The following is a 12,389-nucleotide window of genomic DNA, read 5'->3' as shown; positions in this document are numbered from 1 at the left end:
ATGATTCTAGAGAGAGTGAGAGAGGAAATCCTTCATAAAGTCAGGAGCCTTTCTGTTGGGAGTTCTCTAAGAACTTGTGAAAAACCACTTGCTTGCTCAACCAGGTTGATATCCCTGTTCAACCAAGTTTTATACCTCTTTTTGAAAGGCTCAGGAAGAATTTGTTTAGGAAAAAAATTAGTAGCTCAATATGTAAGTCAATTGGACATGAGGTGATGGAACAAAATTAAAAGCACCTACAAAATAAAGATTCAGGGACTTACTTTTGAATGCAAAAGAAACCTTTTTTTAAACTTAATTCCTATATGCTCTATGTTGCTTCTATTGTTTTTGTTTATTTTTTTTTATAATTGTAATTATTATTAGCCCTGTTTCTTTAAATCAGCACCTTCATTGGTGGAAAAAATCTCCACCTATACCACTTTGTGCTTAACACTGGCTGCCTGGCTGTTCATGACACAATTTTTTTATGATGCTAAAATTTTGCAGTTTCTTCTTGCAGAAGAATTCCATAATTGTCTGATATGTCAGAATGTGCACCTCAGTCTTCAACCCAAAATAACCCTCAAAAGAGTGCTTAAATTTTAAAATAAAATCATACTTTGAAATTACTTTTTCTGATGACCCATACAACTTTTTGTCTGTGAAGTAATCTGCCAGCCACTGAGCAGTTTGGGCTGCTGTGCACATTACTGCCACTTTTAACACCTAAGAGATGTCCTGCTTCAACATGGGGAGGAAAATGTACATACTTAGTGCAATTCCGCATGCATTTGGGCTTGAACAGCATTTGAATAGCAAAATTTGTATGCAATGTCTGGCGTTTTTCTTAAAGAGAGGTACAGCAAGGGAAGGTTAACCACTCAGTTTTACCAGGGTCTTTATTCTCCCCTTTTATGCTCCCTTTCAGTGGGCTGTGCCTCAGCCTGTCCGTGCCTTAGCCAGCAGCTGTGCACCCCAAGCTTCTCGCACGAGAACCCAGGGGCCCCAGACCCTATCTGTTTAGGGACAGGGTGGAATTCCAAGGGCCAGTTCATGGGAATAGATATCTACTGACACTGGGTGGCAGCAAGTTTCCAGTCCACACGTTTCAAAAGGCAAATCGCCTCTTTCCCCATGTCCATGTCCCAAGTTTCCTATTAGATTTCCCAAATACCAGAGTACTTCTGCCTATACAGGTGGAAAGCATTGCTCAGCTCAGCTGTTCGTCTTTCTTGCATTTTGTTCTGTGTGTTATGTCTGTTCCTGACACCTGGCAAATAACCATAGAAATCCAAATTGTCAAACCATTTCCAAGATGGAAAGAAAGCAGAGCAGCTTTCTGACCAACTTTAAGCTTTTGAAGCATTGGGTTTTTTCACCATTCATGCTCATTTTCACAACTTCCTACTAAGAGGTAGGTTGGCATTTGGCTGACTTAGGTTCTGGACATAAACTCAGCAGAGATACACACACTGTTAAAGCTTCCTAAAGCTCACTTTCTTCTTCTTAGTGATCTGTTTTATACATGTACACAGTGTTCCAGGCAAACTACATTTTTTAATTACTTTTGGGCCATTTTATTAACCAAGGCATAATGCAGATTTTTTTTTTCACAGAGAAGGTGACATCTGCAGTCTACTACAAATATTTTAGGATATACGTATTACATATGTGTTCAAAGGAAATGTACTCATCATTATTGTGGACTGTTTGGGAACATGGTTGTCTCTCTCTTCTGTGATTTACTTTCATACTCAGCCTGTGATTATTTTTTGTTTAGATTTTACAGGTTTTTTTGCAAAGATGATTTGTTTGTGTTGTATGATGATCAATTGCTACCGAACTGCAAATTTATCAAAACTGCTGGTCTTCAAAAAATTTAAGCAACAGAAAAATTGTTGGAGTTATCCAAGTTATATATTTTTACAGTCCTGCACCATCAATGTGAAGATTTTCCAATATGCTTTTCAAGAATTGTCATCATCCCTCACAAATACTAAAAATCAGCAGCAAGGTACCCATGTTTTCTGGAGCAAGCACACATCTTTTCTTTATGCTACGTTGTTAGCAGTAAGATCTAAGAACTGCAGTGCTACAGCATGTAACAAACACAGCTTGCTTTCTAATGAGCCTGTTATTAGCAACTGCTCACAAATAGATGCTGAAGAGCAAAATGCTGAATCAATAAGAGCAGGAATAAGAATCCCACACAGTTCCATATCTGAAGATGTCAGTCAGTTCTCTTAAAGTGAAAAGTACTTGTTGCTGGAGGACACAGAGAGGTTGGTCTGTGAGCCATTGAAAAAAATTACACTTCCTTAGGTGTTACTGCCAGTTTATTTGATCCAAGACAAGTATTTCAGGGTGAGAGAGGGGAAGAAAATGTTGTGCAAAATAAAACACTTTAGGAAAGAGAAAAGGCTCCAGTCAACATTCAAGATTTCATTCATGTCTGCATTACACAATCCTGATGGTGAGCAGTCTGTACTGATAATTATTTATGGATGTTTCAGAGTACTACAAATCAAATTATTCAGGAAGCACAGAAGGAAAATTCTGAAGGAAAAGAAGGAAAAGTCTGAATTTGAAAAGTCAGCTAGGATATAGGAATTCAGACATTAGACTCTGAAGCAATTTGTCAGTAATAGAAGCATGAATATCTGGGATATGAAAAGATATTTGTCAAAGCAGAGGTAGGCAAACAATCTGCTACATTTTTTTACACAAAACAAGATTTTTTTCTACAAAATCATGACAAATATTAAAAACATATGCAACCCCTATAGGCATTTGGGAGCACTTTCAGATACACATGCATACAGGTAATTGATTCCTACAAAAAGAGCTTGTGAGTTGCTCCTATTGTTGAATTCAGTGGGAAACTTGTAGTGGATTTTGGTGGGACCTGGGTTAACCTACACAATTTTCTCCTCTTAAAATCATGACGTAGTACACCTATTGTGAAATGTATTAACAGGCTGTTTTTTATTAATCTGCTATAGCTAATGGCTTGCATATATTTGTGACCATTTTGTGCAAAGAGGTTACCATACCAGTGCATCTTTAGTTCTACTTGGACAACAAAGGGAGCCAAAGCAATACTTTCCATATATCTTCCCTCCTCTCCACCTTCAGTACAAAGTACTTCAGGGTTGCATATGAATTTTTCATCTATTACCCTCTCTCTGTGTGTGTATGCCTGTGTGCATGCATGTCTAAGCAAAACACCGTAGCTCTGAGTGGCCTTCCTGCATAGCTTGGGAAAAACTAACTAATTGTTTTAGCTCTTGGCTTCTCAAATATAGCATCAAATCCTCAAGGAATTATTTGATGGAGGCTGTTGCAATATGTTTGGGTAGGAGAGCCATCACTTGAAGAGTGCCATAGCATCCACTTCCTTACATCTCCCAGGGAGCTGACAACTGTTCATGCAGCTGGTTTTGGTTGGTTCTCACACTGTCTCGGCCTAGATGTTCCTTAGAGGCCAACAGCAACAAAATCAGTATCTAGATGAAAAAGTAGGCTTTAATATGGACTGAAGTAAGATCTGCTTTTTGCTTCAAATAACAGATGCAACATAGGCAGCATCACTTCAAATCTGTCTTGGACCTGCTAGCAACACACTCTTGTAGCTAGCAACACACTCTTGTAGAAGCGTGCAGTTGTCAAGCGCTGACATCTAGCCATTGGCTTTGTGGCTGAGGCTGGAAAGATGAGTGCCAGGCAGTGATCATGTATTAATTATTTTACATCATGGCTTTATAATCAGTAAAAATCACTCCATTCACCCCAGTGAAAGCAGAAGTAGGATTGCTTTTTCTTTTGTTCTGCTTTGGTTTCTTTTTCTTTGTTTTTTTCCTTCTAAGAAATAATGATAACAAACAAGGTAGGTACTTATCAAGTGTAGGTATCTCACTGAAAGTGTTGGGTCCTGAGCACTGGTTTAAATTTCAACATACAGAGGTCAATATTCTGCCTTCTTACAATGTACTCCCACTTATAATTGGGAAAATGTTGTATTATATGTATGTGTTAAAATAATACCTTTTTTGCCCATGTCACAAATACCTATGTGATTTTCCACAGTCTGAGAAGATTCAATAATTTTTTCTGTTTATCCTTTATATCCTTTTCTGCATCATGAATTTAAATGGAAAATACTGCACTTCAGCAGAGAAAGCAAATAAAGCTGAAGTGCTATAGGCAATTTATAAAGTTACCATTATTTTAAATTATGCTTCAGACTGTAGTAGTAGCTGGAAATTGAATGGGAAGCATGACCTTCTCATGCTGTACAAACACAGCAGAATAATATGACTCTCTCAAGTGTTTTAGTGTTCCTCAATGCGGAGCAGCTGGAGGGAAACATAAGCCTTCAGAAAAACAATATGCTTATATTTCTTTGTCTCTGCTGGAACATAGTATAAATAAACTGTCGTATGCATTTTTCTGTTCAATGTAATTCCTAGTCTAGAGAGAGTATCTCAGTTCACTGCTGTCTGAGACATCCCTGGGTCAGATGTGGTCCTGAGAGTAGGCGTGTTCTACAGCAAACATCCCACTTAACAGGTTGTGCCCTGCCCAGACTAAGGAATTCAAGTCTGCCCTTCCTCTTCTCTCATCCTTTCATTTCTCTCTTTTTATTTTTTTTCTATTCAGTTTTCTCCACATATTTATTGTCTTCTACCCTCTTTACAGACAATATATTAGCATTTTTTTTGATCACTTTTCCTCTCAGTCTGCTCTTATTGGTCATGAAGAAGAAGGCCTAGCATTCAATGCGCAGGGAACAGTCCTTTTCTTTTTTTTCAGGAATACATATCCCAGTTGTATTCCTCCTTCTCTTCAATTCTCCTTTAACTCATCAGACTCTCCTGTTTTATGACATAATTCTCTCAGTCCTGATTACCAAGGAGGTCTCTCTGCCTGATCCACAATATATCTCCAAATGTTAGCAACATCTTTGGATTTCCTGGTTGCCACGGCTAACCAATTTGTACAGAAGTGTTGCCTCAGCAGAGCCTCTCTTCTTGCTAGGGACCCAGAAACAACTTCAGGCTACTTGGAAGCTGATCCATTGCTGGGAGCTTCCTGGTAAAGAGCGTCCTGTGCTCTTTATCTCTCTACACCATTCAAATTATTCCCTGGAGACACATATGGAGACTGTTCAGCACAGTGATGAAAACAGTTATTTCAGCAAGCATGGTCCTGGCTGGTGGTTATGGAGATACCTGAGAAAAAAATGCTGAGCTGCCTTAGCTGCCATCACTAGCTGTTCACTCAGAAATCCCACTGGGTAGAGCTGTGTATGAACTTCTCCAGGGAATTACTATAAAAGTATAAAGCATTCTCCTCGGATGCATAAGTGATGTGGTACAAAGCACAAGTACAAAGCAAGAGTGAAAACCTCAGCTGGTTCTACTTTGCTCAACTTTAATAGTGTCCCCACACAGAGGCCGGCAGCTAGGTGGTGAAGTGTTGCTTTGTAATTTTTTTAGTTTAGGTTTTTTTCTTTTTAATGATCAGACCTTTCATTCAAAGTTAATGAAAGCCCCCAGGCTTCAGTGAACTTTTGGATTACAACCATGAAGTGTGGAATGGATTCCTTCTGACCTAGGAAAGAAAACTATTCAGTGAGTATTGTGGCTATTTTCTGATAATATCTGTTCCTGCTTTAGAATTATAGTTTGTAAGGACACACAGCTTGATTTCCCAGATATGTGTCCTCCCCAGACATGAGAAAGAGCTTCCTGCAAAAAAATAAATGTACAAAAGAGTTCTAGCTGCAAGACAATTATATACATTTGCTGTAGAAAATACTTATTTTAAAGAAGGAGGTGTTTTATTGCTGTCCAAAGGAAAGGCTGTGCCTTAGCTCCTGCAGACTCATGTCTCTCCCTGATATTGGGGTAATACTGGAGAGTACTTCCCTTGCAAAGTGATCTAGTGAATCATAAAGCAAAAAACCTCTGATTCCTTCTGTACATAAAGCCACACTCAAAACATGAATCTTGCATCTCTTTGGACTGGTCCATACTGCTGGACTAAAATATGTAACACAAATGACAGCTTTTGTAGATCCTTGAGCAAGTGCTTATAAAACAAAAGAAAACCAGTGCTTGTGTTTCAGTAGTAGCACTCTTATACTTGATCACAGTCTGTAATTTGTAGGACAGGCTTCCTAGTATAAAACAGAGATTTTGTAACTTCCAGGAGATCAGCTTAAGCTGTCTTTATTAATTATGTTTAAAATTCACAGACAAGCTAAACCAAATAAAAGCCTTTGGAGAAGCTACTGGAAGGAAAAAAAAGGAGAATTAGGAATGCACTCTAACCTGTGTTTTGTATGAATGTTTTCATTCATGTAGTATTTTTATAGTAAAGAATTTAGTACAAATTATTTTTTATTTTATGTCAGCAACATAATATTAATATTATTATTATGTCAGCAACATAATAATATTATTATTATTTTATGTCAGCAACATCTTGGCTGAAACTGAGGAACTAAAATTTTGTAGGAGACACATAGTCTATTTTTTCAAATTTTCAGTATCTACTACACTAACTGAGGAACAATAAGAACTATTACTCCTCACCTCACCTCAGACATGAGACCTCAACTTTCAGTGATGGTTACTATGCTCAGTGTTTAATTCTGAAGTGCTTTATTCTACACAGAGTGCTGGAGCTGGCTGAATGCACTCTGCCTCCTCACTGCAGAGGAAACCTTTCTGTCTATTGTGAGGCTGAATTCTGCTGTGCAGCAAGATGATTAAAGATGGTATCTTAAACCTCTCTTCTCTGCTCCCTCTCCTCCCCCAATTAGCTCCAGTTGGGTTTTCTTTAGCTGTCTGATATTTCAGACTCACAAGGGTGGATTCTCGTGAAACAAATAGAATCTATAAAAAAAAGGTGTGTTGGGGAGGTGGCTTCTGTCCTTTTATGGCTGCCACTATCTGTAATCCAACAATGCAGTTGCACCAGTATTATTTGCTTTGTGATCAGTACTGTAATAGCTTGAGTTGCTAGAAATGGCTGGGTTTCAGCGGGTTGTTTTTTCTCTCATCTGAAGCACAGCTTCACTGTGCAATTACCATGGAGTGAACAGACCAGTCTCTTGTGTGAATTATTTATAAAACATAAAGAAACAGAGGCATTTCTTACATTGGAAAGAAATGGTCCATCCCCATCAGGGGTTTATAATCCTCACTGATGTCTTTCTTTATCGTTATGTTTTAAGAGTAAGGTGCAGCAATGGTGTGATGCAGCTGGAGTTTCACTCTGCACAGAGCAGAGCAATGGAGCCAGTGAAGGGTCTGGAGCACAAGTCTGATGAGGAGCAGGTGAGGAAACTGTGCTTGTTTAGCCTGGAAAAAAATGCTCAGGGATGACTTTATGACTTTGTACAGCCACCTGTAAGGAGGATGTAGCCAAGTGGGGATTGGCCTCTTCTTCCAAGCAGCAAGTGGCAGGACATGAGGAAATAGCCTCAAACTGCACTAGGCAAGGTTCAGGATGAACATCAGGAGGAATTTATTCATAAATGAGATTGCTAAGCATTGGAATTGCCTGCTCAGAGAGCTGGTGGAGTCACTGTCCCTGGAGATGTACAAGAAATGACTGGACGTGGCACTTAGTGCCACGGTCTAGTTGACGAGGTGCTGATCAGTCAAAGGTTAGGTGTGATGATCTCAGAGGCTTTTTGCAGCTTAAAAGACTCTGTGATTCTGTGATTTTTATGCAGTAGAATAATTATTTGCCTAGTACAGATTTGCTGCAATGTCTATCAGTTACTGTATTCAACAATTTATCCTAACATATAACACATTTCTACTGTTTGTTAGTTTGTGTGCCTGGTTCTAAGGTAAGGTTTGGCTGTGGCAGTGCCTGACAGTGTTCCTATACATTCATTCATGGATTTAGAAATCTGAGTGGATGGTTCACTGGCAATCCCCAAGCTCTTGAAAACAGACACTTGGTGACTGAAGCTGTGATCATGAAAAGGGCAGAGCAAGAGAAAGTTTCAAAAATTTTTACAAGGTAATATAATTTTGTTGTTGTTACTGGTTTTGTTGTTGTTATTTTTATTTTCCCACTGTGCAAGTCAACATTTCTGTCCATTTCTTTTAAGCTTGTAAATTTGGATTTTCTATGATGTGGTTTGATGTTTCTCTTGTGTCATATGTTTGGTGCACATACACACACTGGACAACTACCAGTTTAAAAGGATTAGAGCCATTGTAAGGAACAAATACATGCATGGAAGCTCAAATATAGACACTGCTATCCCAAAGTCACATAGATGAAGTAACACAGCTGGAAATAACATTCAAGAGCTATTAACTTTAGTCTCTTTATTTGTGCCGTGTAAATAAATCATGCATAGTCCCAAAGGAAATACAAATTTTCCTTCTCTTGTATTTTTGATTCTGAAGTCCCTGTGCATTGCCAAAGTAGCACGAGCAGAACTATATGTCGAATTCACAGTTGTAAATTCTATGTAATGCAGTTGCAAGACCTTGACTGTGGTTTCCCAAGGCACTGTAGACAACAGACTGGGAGGGTGCAGCCTGTGGAAAAAAACATGAAGAAAAAGTCAAGAGTTGGAGATGTGGCATAAACCACAGCAGATACACTGAGATGTGACAAAGAACAACTGCTTGGCAAGTGCTTCAGATGGCATCATGGGGTTTATTTAGAGGGGACTGACTAAATTTGAATCAAGACATCTCAAGACAGTCTGGATTTTCCTTCCCATGACAAATGGCAACCTCTCAGAGAGCAGACACAGAAAAATGTTACAGATCATTCTTGGAAATCCCTGTTTTCTCTTAAGTTTTGGAGATTTTTTTTCCTGACAAGATGGATTTTTTATAACAGAAGATTGTGAAAATTTCCTTCTTTCTGTGATAGCAGTGTAATATCGGCAGAATGAATAGCACACAGATCATTCTCAGTAGAAAGGCTGCAGGATTGGAGTACTGCTGAGCAGCCATTGTGGAGAGAGGAGGGGAAAGTGAGAACCTGTTCATGCTCTCCCTTTTTCCCAGAGTATATTGGAACAGGCAAAGTTCTGTTGGCAGCAACAACTTGGGAAATGGTTCTTAAGTCTGTAATTGCTTGTACATGCAGCTGATACCAGGGTATTAAAAATCAAATTCACACAATTTGGGAAGAGAAACAATCAAGGCAATTAGTTCCTGCTTACTGTTCCTCAGGCAGCAAAAGAAACAGTCTGTACTGAGCTATGCTCCAGTGGGTTGTCACAGTCTTAGTTGAAGTATATTATTCCAAACACATTATTTTTAGACCCTTCAAGTCTATAAAGGCCTATGGATGTTGTCTCAGAGCCAAGTCTGACTGCACTTCTAAAAGTGGTATCCACAAAGAGCTATTCAGGGTAGCGCAGTGGGTGACGTGCGGATCTGATGCAGCTCTAGTCTATTTTGGGCCAGCTGTGCTTTTCTGTGCTGCAGAGCTGCTAGCTCATGAAAGGTGCTTGTTTATTGCTGGACCTAAGGCAGTCCATGGCAGTGCAGAGGACTGTGAATTTACTTCAGGAATTATCCTTGGCATGCCATAAACAGGCAAAAGGTTACAGATTCTGTACACATAGTTATGTTTCAAAAGTTGCACAGACTCCTTTTCCAAGATACAGTAGCAGGATTGCATCACTGTGGCAAGGGTGATAAATTTATCACTGCTGTTCCAAATAGCCTTTTGCTGTCTGTTTCCTATACAAATTCAATAGTGGGATTAGCACTGCCAGCATTACACTTTCCACTACTTCTACTGTCTCTGTAATTAGTCCCCATGAAATAATTTAATTTTCTAGAAACATGATGGAACATAATACTAAACAGTACCTCTTCTCAAGGAAAACTGCAGCCACTGGTGAAGAAGACAGGTGCAGATACCTGTTAATTTCTGTCATCACAAGGAAGGTAGTAGAAGCAGGAGCAAGGGATATCTATAATAAGGTTACATCTTCCCAGCTGTCAGAAAACAATAAAGCAATCCAGACAGAACATTATTTAATGTAGAGGCTTTGATGAGGTCTTGTCATGGTGGATGCATACTTGCCCAACAGCTCTACTGGCTGCCTCTGGAGTATCAAGGGAGGAGGTACAAAAAAGGCATCCAAAAAAGCATAAGGACCAAAAAAGAACTTGAAGACAGTAATTTTGCAACAATTTATCCTTATATATAGAACCCCAAGTGGTTGTTTTCACATGTTTTAAAAAGCAAAGGATCCAAAACCATATCCCATGGTTCTGACACAAAGTATTTTAGAGGCCTGAGACACTTGGAAAATGAAGTAGCATTAACATCCTTTGTGTAGAGATGACAGTGATGTTGCGAGCCCTCCAAAAGCTATCATCCTCTTTCCTATCAATATCTCAATTTTTGAATCAGAGGTTTCTACAAACAAAACAGCAGTAATTTTGTGGTGTTGATGGCATAGACTGGAGTGGGGTTGTCTTGTTTGTTTTGGTTTTTGCTTGTTGGTTTGGTTTTAATGCTTTGGTTTGCTGTGTGTTTTTTTTGTTCACATCTGGTGGTGATAACCCATGCAGATGTAAGTTTTGGCACTTCACTCAGAAACAAAGGGCAAAGGAAGCTCCCAAAAGGCCTCATGCAGCCTGCCTTATACATACACTCAGCTTTGGAAAGACTTGTTTCCTAAATGTTATGTTGTCTTCATGTCTAGGGGGATTAGAACCACAGATGTACCACGCAGTCCCTGTAGCTGTGTAAATCAAACTACCCTTTTTGATTAGGAGGTCAGTATTTATTTTTCTATGAGAAAGGGTAAATTCTTATATTTGTCTAGAACAGTCTAGAGCCTAGGGTCTCACTGCTGCTTTACTGAACAGATGGTATTAGCAAAGAGTTATGTTTGAAGATCCTGAAAAGATTTTTTTCGCTGTACATTATTCACTTCTACAATCTCTATGCAGAAGCAGTTAGGCAGTTAGTAAGCACTGGAGTTCTTCTTGACTTTAGACTGAGGACAAAATTTGACAATTCAACAACCAGTTGTCTGAAGACTACTGTCAATCATTCTGCTGAATTTTGCAATCATTTTTGTCTCACTTGTCAGAAAGAGCACTAAGGATGTGTTCTGTTAACAGTAGCAAAGTAACCATGAAGGATATAACTAAATAGTGGGTTTTATGTAGAAAATTTTCAGTGGTTGCTCAAAACTTTATTCGTATTTTTATAGATCAGCTTGTTGAGCTCAAATGTTTAAACATGTACATGAGTGTTTTCTCTTTCAAGAAATCCAATATAATTGAGAACATCTGACAGACATCTACACTACGTGTTTGCTACCACCTGGTGGCCATCTCCACACTCTATATTTTTATTTGCTAATTATTTTTGTCTCTTCAGGTAACAGAAGTGCAAAATTTGTTTTTAATGTGCCTGTTGTACAGTAATACTTGTAGGTTTGCAGAAGGAAAAGACTGTCACAGAGGTTGTGTCTGATCTGAAACTTCAGGATTTGTTGTGGTACCATATTTTTGGGTGCAAAAGGTGCAAATGCTGTTGATGTGATGTATTTCAAAGGTGATGTATTCTTATTCCTGCTGTTACGTTGGAAGTATAGAAACATTTGTTCAACTTCAGTGGCATCCTGTACATACCATCTTTGAACTGCTGACAAAAGGAGATTTGACACAGGTAGCCAGGGAGTTAATGGTGGGAGCAGTCTCAGCCCAAGAGTGAACAATTAGCTAGCAGCCCTAGTGGAAATACTTTTCTTTGTCGTGGTGCTAAGTCACTGGTAAGGCTGTCACTCTGTACTACCTCCCTGTTGTGATCCGTAAGGTGACAGATCTGTTTCACACACAGACTCTTGTGCCTCTCGGGCACCAGTCCCAGAAACACAGCATTACCTTCACATAAACAAATACCACTGTATGAAACCTATGTTTGAGCCTCTGTAAATTAAACAGAATATACTTCCCCTTTTGTCTTACTGTGCTGAATTTATAGGTAGATTGCCTTGCTGGATACTTCTCAATTTCCCACCTACATTTCCCAAGTAGTTCTAGCAATTCCCCCATAACCTTTATAATTGTTTTCCTTTTTGTCCTGTACCTGCATATGTAGCAGGTGTTGTGTACAATGTAATGCAGAATTCATGTAAAGAGGTGCAAATCAGCCTGTGCTTTATAGACACCTGCAATGCTGCATTCCCCCTCTCCCCTATTCCAGGCTGTACTGCAGTCTAAGAAATGTGCAGTAGGCCTCAGCCTTAGAAACAGCACCTGGGCTTAGCTCTTCCTGAGCTTACCAGAAACATGGTCTGCTCCCAGGAACTGTTGTCTAAGGAGCTCCTTTTTTCCTTGTGAATAACCTTGGAAAGTATTTTTTTTTGCCTCAATGGCACAACG

The sequence above is a fragment of the Zonotrichia albicollis genome, chromosome Z, assembly GCF_047830755.1.
Source record: "Zonotrichia albicollis isolate bZonAlb1 chromosome Z, bZonAlb1.hap1, whole genome shotgun sequence".
Classification (NCBI taxonomy): domain Eukaryota; kingdom Metazoa; phylum Chordata; class Aves; order Passeriformes; family Passerellidae; genus Zonotrichia; species Zonotrichia albicollis.
The sequence above is the reverse complement of the archived record's forward strand: the minus strand, read 5'-3'. Positions refer to the sequence as shown.